The following is a 6,447-nucleotide window of genomic DNA, read 5'->3' on the forward strand; positions in this document are numbered from 1 at the left end:
GCTTTCAAAATAACTTGTATTCTCAGGTCACAAATAGACAGGTACCGATGCAAGGTTTAGAGAAGACGGAGCAGTCAAGACTCGTCTTTTATTTTGAGTATTCATTATGTTGTTTTATACTATGAAAGAACACACTTGTAAGTAAAATTATAATATTAATGCAATGGATGATGTTGTTGCTGGTTTACTACTTTACATTGTTATGATACATTACATGACGTCCTCCGCCCCAGAACGTTTCCGCCGTTCCTGGTTTTGGGGTGTGACAGATATTCTCTAAAATGCTTAGAGAATTCTTCAATTAACTCCTTGATTTCTGGGGGTGGCTTCTTTGTGAGAGGTCCTTGCGAATCAAGAAGCTTCCTTATGGTTACATTCACTCCATCATAGAAAATGGAGACTTCTTGTTGACTATTTAGATCATGATGCGGGCAGTATCTTAGCAATCCTTTGTATCTCTCCCACGCCTCATATAAGGATTCTCCAACTTGTTGTTCAAAGTTGGCAATAGCTTTCTTTAATTTGGCTATCTTTGAGGGAGGGCAGAATTGATCAATAAATTCTTCTTTTATCTTAGCCCATGTTGTGATGGATTCGGGAGGAAGTGACTTGAGCCAATCCTTTGCAGCACATTTGAACTTGACGGGAAGCATACGAAGCAAAACGGTATCGCGTGCCACATTAGGAAAATTAAAGTAGTCGGCTATGTCGATGTCCTCTTCTAGGTGCTTGTACGCGTCTTCGTGATCTTTTCCATAGAATGGAATCTCCTTAAGTTGGGTGAGTATGTGGCCTTTGAGTTCAAAATTTGTGTTTGCGGGAATCGCGGGTTGCGCGAGCCCGGACCGGTGTCTTCATGCATCTTCTTCTTCCATTCGCCCATGGGAACTTCATCGATGTTAGCCATGGTGGTGTCGAATCCGCCTTCAAAATCGCTCCCTTTAAATTCGCTTTCTTCTCGTTCGGATTCGTACTCGATGTCCTCCTTGATTGGGTCTTCGTTCGCCAAGGAAATGCTGGATCCTCCTGATTTATTGCTCTTCTTCTTGCTGAAAACAGATCTGATATTCTTTAAAGGTGAGTTCTTTGAAGATGCGGATTCTCCAACGGTTTTTCCTTTGTTCTTCTTTAAAGTAGCTTCCGGGTCTTCAAGTGGTGGAATCAAGGGTGTATTTCCTCATCTGGTCATAAACGTACTGCAAATAAACAGAAAGACACGCGTAAAAGGAATAAAAAAGAACTAAAAACGAAAATAGTTGTTCAGCTATGGACTCGTCGAGTCTGGTCGTAGGGACTCGGCGAGTTCGATGCAAAAACAGCAAAAATTGTAAACAAACTTCCTAAAAGCTAAAAACTGAAATTTAATTCTAATCCTAAATCTACTAAAAGCAGTAACTTTGTGCAAGAGAAATCTCACACAAAGGATCGATAACAATAGTAATCAATTTAAATTTAGAACCGTTCCCCGGCAACGGCGCCAAAAACTTGATGTGTGTTAAACGAACTAGTTTTAATCCTACTTTTCAATTATAAATTAGACACACAAAGGCAGTGGACCTATAATTTGTGGTATAGTTAAATAAGTAGGGTATCGAACACAGGGAATGGCAAACTAAATTAATTACTAATATTATCTAAAACAAATAATAAAATGGGGTTTTCTCTAGTTTTACAAGACTAGAAACTTACTAACAGTTAAACTAAATAACTAACTAACAACTAAGAAAGCAAAGACCAACTAAATTCAATATCTAAAAGGGACATCTGTTCAGGTTCGACTCAATTGATCCTATGGTTGATTTAATGGTAATAGTGCAATGGATTAACCTTTTATTGGCTACCGATTCAGGTGATTAGGTTCACATTCGCTATCGCTAATCCTTAGAAAATAAACTAATTCAAGCAGTGGCCAGTTGTCTAGATTAATTAATTCTCTAGGTTATTTATTCGGGTTAAATAAGACTTGTAATGGTTAATCAAATTAATAATTCAATTAGCCTCATGTTGTTGGTTTATCAAACAAGCTCACACATTAACTTACCCATTCTCTAATTAATCCTAGTTTCACATTCGCTAATCCTAGGCACATAATAAAGTGTTCACATAAATCACATGAGGTAAACGATTAAGAGATGCTCATGCAGCCTAATTGCCTTCCTATTAACAGAAAATAGTAATGGTTAATGCATAAGGATCTTTAACAAGCTTAATTTAACAAAATCACCAATTTAGAGTTAATCCTACCATTAATCAAACCATAGTCTCAAATTTGTCTTACCCAAACAGAAGCTAAAAGTTTAGCTCATGATTAAGGCAGTAGAAAACTCAAAAACGAAATTCAATAACATAAACATGGTTTAGGTACTAAATCTAGTCAAGAGAAATCGAATTATGCCTTAGTTATCCTTCAAAATTGGAATTGGTTTGGATCTTCACTCTTCCAGATGCCTCTCTTCGTTCTGAATCGCAGCTCCTCTCTCTAGGTTTCTCCGCTTTTTTTTTAATCGATCTGGAGGGCTCCTTTTATAGATTCAACTCGACTCGTCGAGTCCCTCATTAAATCCCCGTGTACGGCAAGGAAAAGACTCTTCTGCTTCGCGAATCTTCGTGGGAACTCGTCGAGTCAGTGCCAGACTCGCCGAGTCCTTTGTGGTTTTTGGTCCTTTCTTCTTTTGTTCACTCCAAAGTTTCCCGATAGCTGCTCCTGCTTCCTTTTGCTTCTAAGCACTTCTTTTGGACTGAAAATATAATTCAAACATAATTAAGTACCTTTTGTCCATAATATGCAATTAATTAGCTAACAAATGATAAAAAAATCTATACTAAATATAGGGATAAACATGCACATATCAAAATCCCCCACACTTGACTTTTGCTTGCCCCCAAGCAAAACTGAATTTTAAACATACTAGCATCACATAAGACAATCCCAATCGAACCCAGCCATTATGCGAAGACCGCAACGCATGTATTTGTGTCTAAAGTTCCCCCTCAATTCTAAATACTCACAATCCTCATAAACACTCGCCCACTTCTTTTGAACAATGCTCATTTTATGCATCCCTCCGAATCCATCCGCAGAAAACCTCCTAGCCTCAAGGTATTTTTGGTTGAGCAACCCAAGCATACATAATCTAGATAATTACAAGTTTTCGATACCACTATGGAGCTATTTTTGGAATTCTTCACTCTTTGATAACTTGATCTTGATTTCTTTGAATTCACCACTTTTTGATTTTTTGGTATCTTCACTTTTGATCCTTCGGAATTTTGATCTTTTGATCTTTACTTTAATTGCTCCAAAATTCTTACAACTTTTTCTTGTAATTCTCTCTCTTTTTTTTACATGTAACTCAATATTTTTTTCTTTCACTCAAATCCTACATGCTTAAGCAGGGGCGCTCAACTTCAACCTTTATTGATTAAAGATAAACAAATTCCTGGATACATTTCTGGTACACGATGCTGAAAATATTGCATCCCTCAAACTAAGCGAGGTTGTGTTTTTGTCCCATGATTTCACTAGAATAAAGGAGGCCACAAATGCACTAGAACGTATATTGGCTCAACTAAACATTTGGGTCTTCATGCAATCATCAAACATAACACTAGCATGGAATCCTAATTGTTTTTACCAAAATTTTCTAAATTAAGTCCTAGCAATTTTATACAATTTTTTCAAAATTAACTAAAATTTCAAGATTTTCGAAATTTAACTAAAATTTAAACTAATTTAACCAAACCCCTACCCCACACTTAATTTATGCAATGTCCCCATTGCATATCATGCATGATAAAGAACAATAAAAATAAGGAGAGAATTGGAACAAACTCCCCTGGGATAGTAGTGACGAGGTTGATATTCTTCTTTTGAGCTCCTACTTCAGCTGACTTTGGACATGGGAACAGCTCATCCATGCCTTGGGTGTCAAATCTCGTGTGGTACAGCTCTAATTATTCAGGAAAAGCTCTTTGAAATTTTCAGGAATTGATCTCAAAGAAAATGCAGTCAAGTGGTGTACTAAATGTCATCAAATCAGCAGCTTTAGAGGTGTAATGTGGAACGACTCGTCGAGTCCAATAAGTGACTCGCCGAGTACTAGCATGAAAAGGCAGAAATCGTGAAATCATACTGGAACTCGTCGAGTCTGGTATATGCACTCGGCGAGTCCATCGTTGGGTGTCAAAAACAGATTCTGCTATAAATCCAGCTCTCGGTAAACTTCAAAAATATATTCTGCTGTTCTTCTGTAATTATTCACTCCTTAACCTCTCTATAACCGGACTCGATACTTAGACTCAATACTTCACCCTCTCTCATCAAGACTTGACTCTTCATTTTTCTCTCATTCTCTAGACCCCTTGCAAACATTCCCTTACTCAAATTCTGAAAAGAACCAAAACAAATATGAAATCAAGCAAAATAACTCAAAACCTACATAAAAGTTTAAACACGCCAAACAAACAAATTGAAATTGTCTTAAAACAACCAAACATATAAAAGGATAAAAATTCAATCTTCATCTTATGTGTCTTCTTCTGCATCTTCCTCTCTAACTCCACTTCCACCAGCGTCACGTCTGCGTGCATTCATCCTCTCCTCCCAAGTAGGTATATAAGGAAATTGACCCCCGTCCACATGTTGGATGTTGAAGTGGTTAAACATTTGGATGAAGGACAGGTTGGCAAAATTCACCCCTCTTCCCAAATCATCTTGATATTGTCTTCCTTCAACATTAAACCACTCTGGAGGTATCTCATCTTCCACCGGAATAACCTGTGAATCGGGAGGTGCTTCTCCTTGTGTCTTTGCCTCACTCTCCTACCCGGCTCCTCGGGTCCGATCACGGCATCATCATGTGGAATAGCATAGTGTCCCCCTCCATAATCCTCAATAATTCTAGCCCTTCGAAAAAGAATAGGATTAAAGGGAGAGGTCGGGACCATTGTCATCAAATTCCAAGCTCCCCGTTCCATCAACCTATATGATTTGGCTAGGCGGGTCACGAACATCCCGCCATTTATCTTTGAAGTTTTGCGATCTTTCACCGCCCCGTCAACTAAGTAAGATGCCATGCAGTAGGGAAGATTGCAGAAAATATTCGGAGTAATAATACTCCAAAAGTAGAAAACATCAAGGTTTGGAGCTGTGACAACCCGAAATTTCCTATCCTGTACAGTCAAACACTTCATGGAAAGTCAAACTCATTCCTGCTATCGTTTAGCACAATTTAGAGTCTGTTTGAGCGTTCTGAGCCTTGTACACTTAAGGAATAAGTGTCGGGGTTTATCTGTTGGATCTATAGTGCAAAGAACGAGCCTGAAACACCCTGACCTGGAGTTCACGGCCACCACATGGGAGTTTACGGCCGTAAACTCCATGTGGGCCATAAACTCCACCTAATATGATGAAAGGGTGGCCATTAGTTCATTACTTTCATTCCCTTGGCTGAAATCCTCTCAAGTACCATCCCGATCTTCGTCCCCGATCTTCAAAACTCGTAAGTTTCTTGTCCTAATTAGTTCATATCTTACATGATCTAGTGATCTTACATGATTTCATCCGTGAAATCATTCCATTTTGTAGATCTTCAATTTCCACCAAGAACACACACTAGTGTTCTTGGCCAAAATCGACCATTCAAGCTCCTAAATCGTAAGTACTCTTGTTCTAACTCATTGTACACTAGGTTTAACATGTTTAGGCATTAGAAACATCAAGAATTGAGGGATGAATGAGAGTTTACGGCCAAGGATCTCCCAAGGCCGTAAACTCCCTATAAGGGTGCAATGATGCCCTTTTCTCCTTCCTAATGACTAGAACTTAGCCTAGAACCAACCACCATTGAACTAGGGACCTTAAACATCAAAAAGGCCATGAACATATAGAGTTTACGGCCGTAAACCCATGAGGAATGGTCCATGGGCCGTAAACTCTATAAAGGGGTGATATTGTGCCCCTAATGCTTCCTAAGGCTTAGACTTGAAGTAAGGATGCTTCATTATGACTTATAGGACCTCAAAACACCCAATGGCACTTGGTACCATGAGTTTGCGGCCGTAAACGCATGAAGGAGTGGTCCTTTGGCCGTAAACTCATGTTAGGGTAAATTCTTGGGCCTTAAACTCACCTAGCCACTTGTTTAGCCTTGGAACACTTAACCACTTAAGACATCATAGCTTTAAGCCTCAAATGGAGACCCATTAGAGAGTTTACGGCCAGGAGTAAACTCCCCTGGGCCGTAAACTCCATTAAGTATGGTCCATAGACCATAAACTCCATAACAATGCCTTGCAATCCTTTGTTGCAACCCAATGGCCTCCTAACACTTTGACTAAAGTGTTTTCCACGCCTTAGAATGCTTATACTTGTCTAATTAGTGTTATAATCACTAATTGTATATAAGACATATGTCTTTATATGTTATTAGGATCATTGTGTGTGTT

The 6,447-nt window shown here is 38.8% G+C and overlaps 1 non-coding gene across 1 annotated transcript; it reads left to right on the forward strand.

Annotated features, from left to right (window-relative positions):
* Window positions 1–417: 417 nt before the first annotated feature.
* LOC145127931 (small nucleolar RNA R71) lies at window positions 418–524 on the forward strand. Its single transcript, XR_013716536.1, has one exon. It is a non-coding gene; the product is annotated as a small nucleolar RNA R71 (small nucleolar RNA).
* The last annotated feature ends 5,923 nt before the right edge of the window (window positions 525–6,447 follow it).

The sequence above is a fragment of the Lactuca virosa genome, chromosome 7 (genome assembly GCF_052849685.1).
Source record: "Lactuca virosa cultivar CGN04683 chromosome 7, Lactuca_virosa_CGN04683_v6, whole genome shotgun sequence".
Lineage (NCBI taxonomy): Eukaryota > Viridiplantae > Streptophyta > Magnoliopsida > Asterales > Asteraceae > Lactuca > Lactuca virosa.